Here is a 14,749-nt window from a genome sequence, read left to right as displayed (position 1 = left end):
AGCCAAGACACCTTAGCCAAGACACATTAGCCAAGACACCTTAGCCAAGACACCTTAGCCGAGACACCTTAGCCAAGACACATTAGCCAAGACACCTTAGCCAAGACACATTAGCCAAGACACCTTAGCCAAGACACCTTAGCCAAGACACCTTAGCCAAGACACCTTAGCCAAGACACCTTAGCCAAGACACCTTAGCCAAGACACTTTAGCCGAGACACTTTAGCCGAGACACATTAGCCAAGACACCTTAGCCAAGACAGATTAGCCAAGACACCTTAGCCAAGACACCTTAGCCAAGACACATTAGCCAAGACACATTAGCCAAGACAGATTAGCCAAGACACCTTAGCCAAGACACCTTAGCCAAGACACATTAGCCAAGACACATTAGCCGAGACACATTAGCCAAGACACCTTAGCCAAGACACCTTAGCCAAGACACCTTAGCCAAGACACGTTAGCCGAGACACATTAGCCGAGACACATTAGCCAATACACCTTAGCAAAGACACATTAGCCAAGACACCTTAGCCAAGACACCTTAGCCAAGACACATTAGCCAAGACACCTTAGCCAAGACACCTTAGCCAAGACACATTAGCCAAGACACCTTAGCCAAGACACCTTAGCCAAGACACCTTAGCCAAGACACATTAGCCAAGACACCTTAGCCAAGACACCTTAGCCAAGACACCTTAGCCAAGACACATAAGCCAAGACACCTTAGCCAAGACACCTTAGCCAAGACACTTTAGCCGAGACACATTAGCCAAGACACCTTAGCCAAGACAGATTAGCCAAGACACCTTAGCCAAGACACCTTAGCCAAGACACATTAGCCGAGACACCTTAGCCAAGACACCTTAGCCAAGACACCTTAGCCAAGACACCTTAGCCAAGACACGTTAGCCGAGACACATTAGCCAAGACACCTTAGCCAAGACACCGTAGCCAAGACACATTAGCCAAGACACCTTAGCCAAGACACATTAGCCAAGACACCTTAGCCAAGACACCTTAGCCAAGACACCTTAGCCAAGACACGTTAGCCGAGACACATTAGCCAAGACACCGTAGCCAAGACACCGTAGCCAAGACACATTAGCCAAGACACCTTAGCCAAGACACATTAGCCAAGACACCTTAGCCAAGACACCTTAGCCAAGACACATTAGCAAAGACACATTAGCCAAGACACCTTAGCCAAGACACCTTAGCCAAGACACCTTAGCCAAGACACCTTAGCCAAGACATATTAGCCAAGACATATTAGCCAAGACATATTAGCCAAGACACCTTAGCCAAGACACATTAGCCAAGACACATTAGCCGAGACACATTAGCCAAGACACCTTAGCCAAGACACCTTAGCCGAGACACATTAGCCAAGACACCTTAGCCAAGACACCTTAGCCAAGACACCTGAGCCAAGACACCTTAGCCAAGACACATTAGCCAAGACACCTTAGCCAAGACACATTAGCCAAGACACCTTAGCCAAGACACCTTAGCCAAGACACCTTAGCCAAGACACCTGAGCCAAGACACCTGAGCCAAGACACCTTAGCCAAGACACCTTAGCCAAGACACATTAGCCAAGACACCTTAGCCAAGACACCTTAGCCGAGACACATTAGCCAAGACACGTTAGCCAAGACACCTTAGCCAAAACACCTTAGCCGAGACACATTAGCCAAGACACATTAGCAAAGACACATTAGCCAAGACACATTAGCCGAGACACATTAGCCAAGACACCTTAGCCAAGACATATTAGCCAAGACACCTTATCCAAGACACCTTAGCCAAGACACATTAGCCAAGACACATTAGCCGAGACACATTAGCCAAGACATATAAGCCAAGACACATTAGCCAAGACACCTTAGCCAAGACACCTTAGCCAAGACACCTTAGCCAAGACACCTTAGCCAAGACACCTGAGCCAATACACCTTAGCCAAGACACCTTAGCCAAGACACATTAGCCAAGACACCTTAGCCAAGACACATTAGCCAAGACACCTTAGCCGAGACACATTAGCCAAGACACGTTAGCCAAGACACCTTAGCCAAGACACATTAGCCAAGACACCTTAGCCAAGACACATTAGCCAAGACACCTTAGCCGAGACACATTAGCAAAGACACATTAGCCAAGACACCTAAGCCAAGACACCTTAGCCAAGACACCTTAGCCAAGACACATTAGCCGAAACACCTTAGCCGAGACACATTAGCCAAGACACCTTAGCCAAGACACCTTAGCCAAGACACATTAGCCAAGACACCTTAGCCAAGACACATTAGCCAAGACCCCTTAGCCAAGACACCTTAGCCAAGACACCTTAGCCAAGACACATTAGCCAAGACACCTTAGCCAAGACACATTAGCCAAGACACATTAGCCGAGACACATTAGCCAAGACATATAAGCCAAGACACATTAGCCAAGACACCTTAGCCAAGACACCTTAGCCAAGACACTTTAGCCAAGACACCTTAGCCAAGACACCTGAGCCAAGACACCTTAGCCAAGACACCTTAGCCAAGACACATTAGCCAAGACACCTTAGCCAAGACACATTAGCCAAGACACCTTAGCCAAGACACATTAGCCAAGACACCTTAGCCAAGACACCTTAGCCAAGACACATTAGCCAAGACACATTAGCCAAGACACCTTAGCCGAGACACATTAGCCAAGACACCTTAGCCAAGACACATTAGCCGAGACACATTAGCCAAGACACCTTAGCCAAGACACCTTAGCCAAGACACATTAGCCAAGACACCTTAGCCAAGACACCTTAGCCAAGACACCTTAGCCAAGACACATTAGCCGAGACACATTAGCCAAGACACCTAAGCCAAGACACCTTAGCCGAGACACATTAGCCAAGACACCTTAGCCAAGACACCTTAGCCAAGACACTTTAGCCGAGACACCTTAGCCAAGACACCTTAGCCAAGACACTTTAGCCAAGACACCTTAGCCAAGACACCTTAGCCAAGACACATTAGCCAAGACACATTAGCCGAGACACATTAGCCAAGACATATAAGCCAAGACACATTAGCCAAGACACCTTAGCCAAGACAACTTAGCCAAGACACCTTAGCCAAGACACTTTAGCCGAGACACATTAGCCAAGACACCTTAGCCAAGACAGATTAGCCAAGACACCTTAGCCAAGACACCTTAGCCAAGACACATTAGCCAAGACACATTAGCCGAGACACATTAGCCAAGACATATAAGCCAAGACACCTTAGCCAAGACACCTTAGCCAAGACACCTTAGCCAAGACACATTAGCCAAGACACCTGAGCCAAGACACCTGAGCCAAGACACCTTAGCCAAGACACCTTAGCCAAGACACCTTAGCCAAGACACATTAGCCAAGACACATTAGCCAAGACACATTAGCCAAGACACATTAACCAAGACACATTAGCCAAGACACCTTAGCCAAGACACATTAGCCAAGACACCTTAGCCAAGACACATTAGCCAAGACACCTTAGCCGAGACACCTTAGCCAAGACACCTTAGCCAAGACACCTGAGCCAATACACCTTAGCCAAGACACCTTAGCCAAGACACATTAGCCAAGACACCTTAGCCAAGACACATTAGCCAAGACACCTTAGCCGAGACACATTAGCCAAGACACGTTAGCCAAGACACCTTAGCCAAGACACATTAGCCAAGACACCTTAGCCAAGACACATTAGCCAAGACACCTTAGCCGAGACACATTAGCAAAGACACATTAGCCAAGACACCTAAGCCAAGACACCTTAGCCAAGACACCTTAGCCAAGACACATTAGCCGAAACACCTTAGCCGAGACACATTAGCCAAGACACCTTAGCCAAGACACCTTAGCCAAGACACATTAGCCGAGACACCTTAGCCAAGACACCTTAGCCAAGACACCTTAGCCAAGACACCTTAGCCAAGACACGTTAGCCGAGACACATTAGCCAAGACACCGTAGCCAAGACACCGTAGCCAAGACACATTAGCCAAGACACCTTAGCCGAAACACCTTAGCCGAGACACCTTAGCCAAGACACCTTAGCCGAGACACCTTAGCCGAGACACATTAGCCAAGACACCTTAGCCAAGACACCTTAGCCAAGACACCTTAGCCAAGACACCTTAGCCAAGACACCTTAGCCAAGACACCTTAGCCAAGACACCTTAGCCAAGACACATTAGCCAAGACACCTTAGCCAAGACACCTTAGCCAAGACACCTTAGCCAAGACACATAAGCCAAGACACCTTAGCCAAGACACCTTAGCCAAGACACTTTAGCCGAGACACATTAGCCGAGACACCTTAGCCAAGACAGATTAGCCAAGACACCTTAGCCAAGACACCTTAGCCAAGACACATTAGCCGAGACACCTTAGCCAAGACACCTTAGCCAAGACACCTTAGCCAAGACACCTTAGCCAAGACACGTTAGCCGAGACACATTAGCCAAGACACCGTAGCCAAGACACCGTAGCCAAGACACATTAGCCAAGACACCTTAGCCAAGACACATTAGCCAAGACACCTTAGCCAAGACACCTTAGCCAAGACACATTAGCCAAGACACTTTAGCCAAGACACCTTAGCCAAGACACCTTAGCCAAGACACCTTAGCCAAGACACATTAGCAAAGACACATTAGCCAAGACACCTTAGCCAAGACACCTTAGCCAAGACACCTTAGCCAAGACACATTAGCCGAGACACCTTAGCCAAGACACCTTAGCCAAGACACCTTAGCCAAGACAGCTTAGCCAAGACACCTTAGCCAAGACACATTAGCCAAGACACCTTAGCCAAGACACATTAGCCAAGACACTTTAGCCAAGACACCTTAGCCAAGACACCTTAGCCAAGACACATTAGCAAAGACACATTAGCCAAGACACCTTAGCCAAGACACCTTAGCCAAGACACCTTAGCCAAGACACCTTAGCCAAGACACCTTAGCCAAGACACCTTAGCCAAGACACATAAGCCAAGACACCTTAGCCAAGACACCTTAGCCAAGACACTTTAGCCGAGACACATTAGCCAAGACACCTTAGCCAAGACAGATTAGCCAAGACACCTTAGCCAAGACACCTTAGCCAAGACACATTAGCCGAGACACCTTAGCCAAGACACCTTAGCCAAGACATCTTAGCCAAGACACGTTAGCCGAGACACATTAGCCAAGACACCGTAGCCAAGACACCGTAGCCGAGACACATTAGCCAAGACACCTTAGCCAAGACACATTAGCCAAGACACCTTAGCCAAGACACCTTAGCCAAGACACATTAGCCAAGACACCTTAGCCAAGACACATTAGCCGAGACACATTAGCCAAGACACCGTAGCCAAGACACCGTAGCCAAGACACCTTAGCCAAGACACATTAGCCAAGACACCTTAGCCAAGACACCTTAGCCAAGACACCTTAGCCAAGACACATAAGCCAAGACACCTTAGCCAAGACACCTTAGCCAAGACACTTTAGCCGAGACACATTAGCCAAGACACCTTAGCCAAGACAGATTAGCCAAGACACCTTAGCCAAGACACCTTAGCCAAGACACATTAGCCAAGACACCTTAGCCAAGACACCTTAGCCAAGACACATTAGCCAAGACACCTTAGCCAAGACACATTAGCCAAGACACCTTAGCCAAGACACATTAGCCAAGACACCTTAGCCAAGACACCTTAGCCAAGACACATTAACCAAGACACCTTAGCCAAGACACATTAGCCAAGACACCTTAGCCAAGACACATTAGCCAAGACACCTTAGCCAAGACACCTTAGCCAAGACACCTTAGCCAAGACACATAAGCCAAGACACCTTAGCCAAGACACCTTAGCCAAGACACTTTAGCCGAGACACATTAGCCAAGACACCTTAGCCAAGACAGATTAGCCAAGACACCTTAGCCAAGACACCTTAGCCAAGACACATTAGCCGAGACACCTTAGCCAAGACACCTTAGCCAAGACACATAAGCCAAGACACCTTAGCCAAGACACCTTAGCCAAGACACTTTAGCCGAGACACATTAGCCAAGACACCTTAGCCAAGACAGATTAGCCAAGACACCTTAGCCAAGACACCTTAGCCAAGACACCTTAGCCAAGACACCTTAGCCAAGACACCTTAGCCAAGACACCTTAGCCAAGACACCTTAGCCAAGACACGTTAGCCGAGACACATTAGCCAAGACACCGTAGCCAAGACACCGTAGCCAAGACACATTAGCCAAGACACCTTAGCCAAGACACATTAGCCAAGACACCTTAGCCAAGACACCTTAGCCAAGACACATTAGTCGAGACACCTTAGCCAAGACACGTTAGCCGAGACACATTAGCCAAGACACCGTAGCCAAGACACCGTAGCCAAGACACCTTAGCCAAGACACATTAGCCAAGACACCTTAGCCAAGACACCTTAGCCAAGACACCTTAGCCAAGACACATAAGCCAAGACACCTTAGCCAAGACACCTTAGCCAAGACACTTTAGCCGAGACACATTAGCCAAGACACCTTAGCCAAGACAGATTAGCCAAGACACCTTAGCCAAGACACCTTAGCCAAGACACATTAGCCAAGACACATTAGCCAAGACAGATTAGCCAAGACACCTTAGCCAAGACACCTTAGCCAAGACACATTAGCCAAGACACATTAGCCGAGACACATTAGCCAAGACACCTTAGCCAAGACACCTTAGCCAAGACACCTTATCCAAGACACGTTAGCCGAGACACATTAGCCGAGACACATTAGCCAAGACACATTAGCAAAGACACATTAGCCAAGACACCTTAGCCAAGACACCTTAGCCAAGACACCTTAGCCAAGACACCTTAGCCAAGACACCTTAGCCAAGACACATTAGCCAAGACACCTTAGCCAAGACACCTTAGCCAAGACACCTTAGCCAAGACACCTTAGCCAAGACACATTAGCCAAGACACCTTAGCCAAGACACCTTAGCCAAGACACCTTAGCCAAGACACATAAGCCAAGACACCTTAGCCAAGACACCTTAGCCAAGACACTTTAGCCGAGACACATTAGCCAAGACACCTTAGCCAAGACAGATTAGCCAAGACACCTTAGCCAAGACACCTTAGCCAAGACACATTAGCCGAGACACCTTAGCCAAGACACCTTAGCCAAGACACCTTAGCCAAGACACCTTAGCCAAGACACCTTAGCCAAGACACCTTAGCCAAGACACGTTAGCCGAGACACATTAGCCAAGACACCTTAGCCAAGACACCGTAGCCAAGACACATTAGCCAAGACACCTTAGCCAAGACACATTAGCCAAGACACCTTAGCCAAGACACGTTAGCCGAGACACATTAGCCAAGACACCGTAGCCAAGACACCGTAGCCAAGACACATTAGCCAAGACACCTTAGCCAAGACACATTAGCCAAGACACCTTAGCCAAGACACCTTAGCCAAGACACATTAGCCAAGACACTTTAGCCAAGACACCTTAGCCAAGACACCTTAACCAAGACACCTTAGCCAAGACACCTTAGCCAAGACATATTAGCCAAGACATATTAGCCAAGACATATTAGCCAAGACACCTTAGCCAAGACACATTAGCCAAGACACATTAGCCGAGACACATTAGCCAAGACACCTTAGCCGAGACACATTAGCCAAGACACCTTAGCCAAGACACCTTAGCCAAGACACCTGAGCCAAGACACCTTAGCCAAGACACCTTAGCCAAGACACATTAGCCAAGACACCTTAGCCAAGACACATTAGCCAAGACACCTTAGCCAAGACACCTTAGCCAAGACACCTTAGCCAAGACACCTGAGCCAAGACACCTTAGCCAAGACACATTAGCCAAGACACCTTAGCCAAGACACCTTAGCCAAGACACATTAGCCAAGACACATAAGCCAAGACACCTTAGCCAAGACACCTTAGCCAAGACACTTTAGCCGAGACACATTAGCCGAGACACCTTAGCCAAGACAGATTAGCCAAGACACCTTAGCCAAGACACCTTAGCCAAGACACATTAGCCGAGACACCTTAGCCAAGACACCTTAGCCAAGACACCTTAGCCAAGACACCTTAGCCAAGACACGTTAGCCGAGACACATTAGCCAAGACACCGTAGCCAAGACACCGTAGCCAAGACACATTAGCCAAGACACCTTAGCCAAGACACATTAGCCAGGACACCTTAGCCAAGACACCTTAGCCAAGACACATTAGCCAAGACACTTTAGCCAAGACACCTTAGCCAAGACACCTTAGCCAAGACACCTTAGCCAAGACACATTAGCAAAGACACATTAGCCAAGACACCTTAGCCAAGACACCTTAGCCAAGACACCTTAGCCAAGACACATTAGCCGAGACACCTTAGCCAAGACACCTTAGCCAAGACACCTTAGCCAAGACAGCTTAGCCAAGACACCTTAGCCAAGACACATTAGCCAAGACACCTTAGCCAAGACACATTAGCCAAGAAACTTTAGCCAAGACACCTTAGCCAAGACACCTTAGCCAAGACACCTTAGCCAAGACACATTAGCAAAGACACATTAGCCAAGACACCTTAGCCAAGACACCTTAGCCAAGACACCTTAGCCAAGACACCTTAGCCAAGACACATTAGCCAAGACACCTTAGCCAAGACACCTTAGCCAAGACACCTTAGCCAAGACACATTAGCCAAGACACATAAGCCAAGACACCTTAGCCAAGACACCTTAGCCAAGACACTTTAGCCGAGACACATTAGCCAAGACACCTTAGCCAAGACAGATTAGCCAAGACACCTTAGCCAAGACACCTTAGCCAAGACACATTAGCCGAGACACCTTAGCCAAGACACCTTAGCCAAGACACCTTAGCCAAGACACGTTAGCCGAGACACATTAGCCAAGACACCGTAGCCAAGACACCGTAGCCAAGACACATTAGCCAAGACACCTTAGCCGAGACACATTAGCCAAGACACCTTAGCCAAGACACCTTAGCCAAGACACATTAGCCAAGACACCTTAGCCAAGACACCTTAGCCAAGACACCTTAGCCAAGACACCTTAGCCAAGACACCTTAGCCAAGACACCTTAGCCAAGACACTTTAGCCAAGACACCTTAGCCAAGACACCTTAGCCAAGACACCTTAGCCAAGACACATTAGCCAAGACACATTAGCCAAGACACATTAGCCAAGACACCTTAGCCAAGACACCTTAGCCAAGACACCTTAGCCAAGACACATTAGCCAAGACACCTTAGCCAAGACACCTTAGCCAAGACACATTAGCCAAGACACCTTAGCCAAGACACATTAGCCAAGACACCTTAGCCAAGACACATTAGCCAAGACACCTTAGCCAAGACACCTTAGCCAAGACACATAAACCAAGACACCTTAGCCAAGACACATTAGCCAAGACACCTTAGCCAAGACACCTTAGCCAAGACACCTTAGCCAAGACACCTTAGCCAAGACACATTAGCCAAGACACCTTAGCCAAGACACCTTAGCCAAGACACCTTAGCCAAGACACATAAGCCAAGACACCTTAGCCAAGACACCTTAGCCAAGACACCTTAGCCGAGACACATTAGCCAAGACACCTTAGCCAAGACAGATTAGCCAAGACACTTTAGCCAAGACACCTTAGCCAAGACACATTAGCCGAGACACCTTAGCCAAGACACCTTAGCCAAGACACATAAGCCAAGACACCTTAGCCAAGACACCTTAGCCAAGACACTTTAGCCGAGACACATTAGCCAAGACACCTTAGCCAAGACAGATTAGCCAAGACACCTTAGCCAAGACACCTTAGCCAAGACACCTTAGCCAAGACACCTTAGCCAAGACACCTTAGCCAAGACACCTTAGCCAAGACACCTTAGCCAACACACGTTAGCCGAGACACATTAGCCAAGACACCGTAGCCAAGACACCGTAGCCAAGACACATTAGCCAAGACACCTTAGCCAAGACACATTAGCCAAGACACCTTAGCCAAGACACCTTAGCCAAGACACATTAGTCAAGACACCTTAGCCAAGACACGTTAGCCGAGACACATTAGCCAAGACACCGTAGCCAAGACACCGTAGCCAAGACACCTTAGCCAAGACACATTAGCCAAGACACCTTAGCCAAGACACCTTAGCCAAGACACCTTAGCCAAGACACATAAGCCAAGACACCTTAGCCAAGACACCTTAGCCAAGACACTTTAGCCGAGACACATTAGCCAAGACACCTTAGCCAAGACAGATTAGCCAAGACACCTTAGCCAAGACACCTTAGCCAAGACACATTAGCCAAGACACATTAGCCAAGACACCTTAGCCAAGACACCTTAGCCAAGACACCTTAGCCAAGACACATTAGCCAAGACACATTAGCCGAGACACATTAGCCAAGACACCTTAGCCAAGACACCTTAGCCAAGACACCTTAGCCAAGACACGTTAGCCGAGACACATTAGCCGAGACACATTAGCCAAGACACATTAGCAAAGACACATTAGCCAAGACACCTTAGCCAAGACACCTTAGCCAAGACACATTAGCCAAGACACCTTAGCCAAGACACCTTAGCCAAGACACATTAGCCAAGACACCTTAGCCAAGACACCTTAGCCAAGACACCTTAGCCAAGACACCTTAGCCAAGACACATTAGCCAAGACACCTTAGCCAAGACACCTTAGCCAAGACACCTTAGCCAAGACACATAAGCCAAGACACCTTAGCCAAGACACCTTAGCCAAGACACTTTAGCCGAGACACATTAGCCAAGACACCTTAGCCAAGACAGATTAGCCAAGACACCTTAGCCAAGACACCTTAGCCAAGACACATTAGCCGAGACACCTTAGCCAAGACACCTTAGCCAAGACACCTTAGCCAAGACACCTTAGCCAAGACACCTTAGCCAAGACACCTTAGCCAAGACACGTTAGCCGAGACACATTAGCCAAGACACCTTAGCCAAGACACCGTAGCCAAGACACATTAGCCAAGACACCTTAGCCAAGACACATTAGCCAAGACACCTTAGCCAAGACACCTTAGCCAAGACACCTTAGCCAAGACACGTTAGCCGAGACACATTAGCCAAGACACCGTAGCCAAGACACCGTAGCCAAGACACATTAGCCAAGACACCTTAGCCAAGACACATTAGCCAAGACACCTTAGCCTAGACACCTTAGCCAAGACACATTAGCCAAGACACTTTAGCCAAGACACCTTAGCCAAGACACCTTAGCCAAGACACCTTAGCCAAGACACATTAGCAAAGACACATTAGCCAAGACACCTTAGCCAAGACACCTTAGCCAAGACACCTTAGCCAAGACACCTTAGCCAAGACATATTAGCCAAGACATATTAGCCAAGACATATTAGCCAAGACACCTTAGCCAAGACACATTAGCCAAGACACATTAGCCGAGACACATTAGCCAAGACACCTTAGCCGAGACACATTAGCCAAGACACCTTAGCCAAGACACCTTAGCCAAGACACCTGAGCCAAGACACCTTAGCCAAGACACCTTAGCCAAGACACATTAGCCAAGACACCTTAGCCAAGACACATTAGCCAAGACACCTTAGCCAAGACACCTTAGCCAAGACACCTTAGCCAAGACACCTGAGCCAAGACACCTGAGCCAAGACACCTTAGCCAAAACACCTTAGCCAAGACACATTAGCCAAGACACCTTAGCCAAGACACATTAGCCAAGACACCTTAGCCGAGACACATTAGCCAAGACACGTTAGCCAAGACACCTTAGCCAAGACACCTTAGCCAAGACACCTTAGCCAAGACACATTAGCCAAAACACCTTAGCCGAGACACATTAGCCAAGACACATTAGCAAAGACACATTAGCCAAGACACATTAGCCGAGACACATTAGCCAAGACACCTTAGCCAAGACATATTAGCCAAGACACCTTATCCAAGACACCTTAGCCAAGACACATTAGCCAAGACACATTAGCCAAGACACCTTAGCCGAGACACATTAGCCAAGACACGTTAGCCAAGACACCTGAGCCAAGACACCTGAGCCAAGACACCTTAGCCAAGACACCTTAGCCAAGACACATTAGCCAAGACACCTTAGCCAAGACACATTAGCCAAGACACCTTAGCCGAGACACATTAGCCAAAACACATTAGCCAAGACACCTTAGCCAAGACACCTTAGCCAAGACACATTAGCCAAGACACATTAGCCAAGACACCTTAGCCAAGACACATTAGCCGAGACACATTAGCCAAGACACCTTAGCCAAGACAGATTAGCCAAGACACCTTAGCCAAGACACCTTAGCCAAGACACATTAGCCAAGACACATTAGCCAAGACACCTGAGCCAATACACCTTAGCCAAGACACCTTAGCCAAGACACATTAGCCAAGACACCTTAGCCAAGACACATTAGCCAAGACACCTTAGCCGAGACACATTAGCCAAGACACGTTAGCCAAGACACCTTAGCCAAGACACATTAGTCAAGACACCTTAGCCAAGACACATTAGCCAAGACACCTTAGCCGAGACACATTAGCAAAGACACATTAGCCAAGACACCTAAGCCAAGACACCTTAGCCAAGACACCTTAGCCAAGACACATTAGCCGAAACACCTTAGCCGAGACACATTAGCCAAGACACCTTAGCCAAGACACCTTAGCCAAGACACATTAGCCAAGACACCTTAGCCAAGACACATTAGCCAAGACCCCTTAGCCAAGACACCTTAGCCAAGACACCTTAGCCAAGACACATTAGCCAAGACACCTTAGCCAAGACACATTAGCCAAGACACATTAGCCGAGACACATTAGCCAAGACATATAAGCCAAGACACATTAGCCAAGACACCTTAGCCAAGACACCTTAGCCAAGACACTTTAGCCAAGACACCTTAGCCAAGACACCTGAGCCAAGACACCTTAGCCAAGACACCTTAGCCAAGACACATTAGCCAAGACACCTTAGCCAAGACACATTAGCCAAGACACCTTAGCCGAGACACATTAGCCAAGACACCTTAGCCAAGACACCTTAGCCAAGACACATTAGCCAAGACACATTAGCCAAGACACCTTAGCCGAGACACATTAGCCAAGACACCTTAGCCAAGACACATTAGCCGAGACACATTAGCCAAGACACCTTAGCCAAGACACCTTAGCCAAGACACATTAGCCAAGACACCTTAGCCAAGACACCTTAGCCAAGACACCTTAGCCACGACACATTAGCCGAGACACATTAGCCAAGACACCTAAGCCAAGACACCTTAGCCGAGACACATTAGCCAAGACACCTTAGCCAAGACACCTTAGCCAAGACACATTAGCCAAGACACCTTAGCCAAGACACCTTAGCCAAGACACCTTAGCCAAGACACCTTAGCCAAGACACCTTAGCCAAGACACCTTAGCCAAGACACTTTAGCCAAGACACCTTAGCCAAGACACCTTAGCCAAGACACCTTAGCCAAGACACATTAGCCAAGACACATTAGCCAAGACACATTAGCCAAGACACCTTAGCCAAGACACATTAGCCGAGACACATTAGCCAAGACACCTTAGCCAAGACACATTAGCCAAGACACCTTAGCCAAGACACCTTAGCCAAGACACATTAGCCAAGACACCTTAGCCAAGACACCTTAGCCAAGACACATTAGCCAAGACACTTTAGCCGAGACACATTAGCCAAGACACCTTAGCCAAGACACCTTAGCCAAGACACATTAGCCAAGACACCTCAGCCAAGACACCTTAGCCAAGACACCTTAGCCAAGACACATTAGCCAAGACACATTAGCCAAGACACCTTAGCCAAGACACCTTAGCCAAGACACCTTAGCCAAGACACATTAGCCAAGACACCTTAGCCAAGACACCTTAGCCAAGACACCTTAGCCAAGACACCTTAGCCAAGACACCTTAGCCAAGACACTTTAGCCGAGACACATTAGCCAAGACACCTTAGCCAAGACACCTTAGCCGAGACACATTAGCCAAAACACCTTAGCCAAGACACCTTAGCCAAGACACATTAGCCAAGACACCTTAGCCAAGACACCTTAGCCAAGACACCTTAGCCAAGACACATTAGCCAAGACACATTAGCCAAGACACCTTAGCCAAGACACCTTAGCCAAAACACCTTAGCCAAGACACCTTAGCCGAGACACATTAGCCAAGACACCTTAGCCAAGACAGATTAGCCAAGACACCTTAGCCAAGACACCTTAGCCAAGACACATTAGCCAAGACACATTAGCCGAGACACATTAGCCAAGACATATAAGCCAAGACACATTAGCCAAGACACCTTAGCCAAGACACCTTAGCCAAGACACCTTAGCCAAGACACTTTAGCCGAGACACATTAGCCAAGACACCTTAGCCAAGACACCTTAGCCAAGACACATTAGCCAAGACACCTTAGCCGAGACACATTAGCCAAGACACCTTAGCCAAGACACCTTAGCCAAGACACATTAGCCAAGACACCTTAGCCGAGACACATTAGCCAAGACACCTTAGCCAAGACACATTAGCCAAGACACCTTAGCCAAGACACCTTAGCCAAGACACATTAGCCAAGACACCTTAGCCAAGACACATTAGCCAAGACACCTTAGCCAAG

The 14,749-nt window shown here is 48.0% G+C and overlaps 1 long non-coding RNA gene across 1 annotated transcript in view; it reads right to left on the bottom strand.

Annotated features, from left to right (window-relative positions):
* LOC125774516 (uncharacterized) overlaps window positions 1-14,081 on the bottom strand; it is a 45,557-nt gene extending 31,476 nt beyond the window's left edge. Inside the window, exon 1 of the long non-coding RNA XR_007420997.1 lies at window positions 13,368-14,081. This is a non-coding gene — a long non-coding RNA (uncharacterized LOC125774516). The remainder of the gene's footprint in view (window positions 1-13,367) is intronic.
* Window positions 14,082-14,749: the final 668 nt, after the last annotated feature.

The sequence above is a fragment of the Anopheles funestus genome, unplaced genomic scaffold (genome assembly GCF_943734845.2).
Source record: "Anopheles funestus unplaced genomic scaffold, idAnoFuneDA-416_04 scaffold_16_ctg1, whole genome shotgun sequence".
Lineage (NCBI taxonomy): Eukaryota > Metazoa > Arthropoda > Insecta > Diptera > Culicidae > Anopheles > Anopheles funestus.
This window is presented reverse-complemented; position numbering and strand designations above follow the sequence as displayed.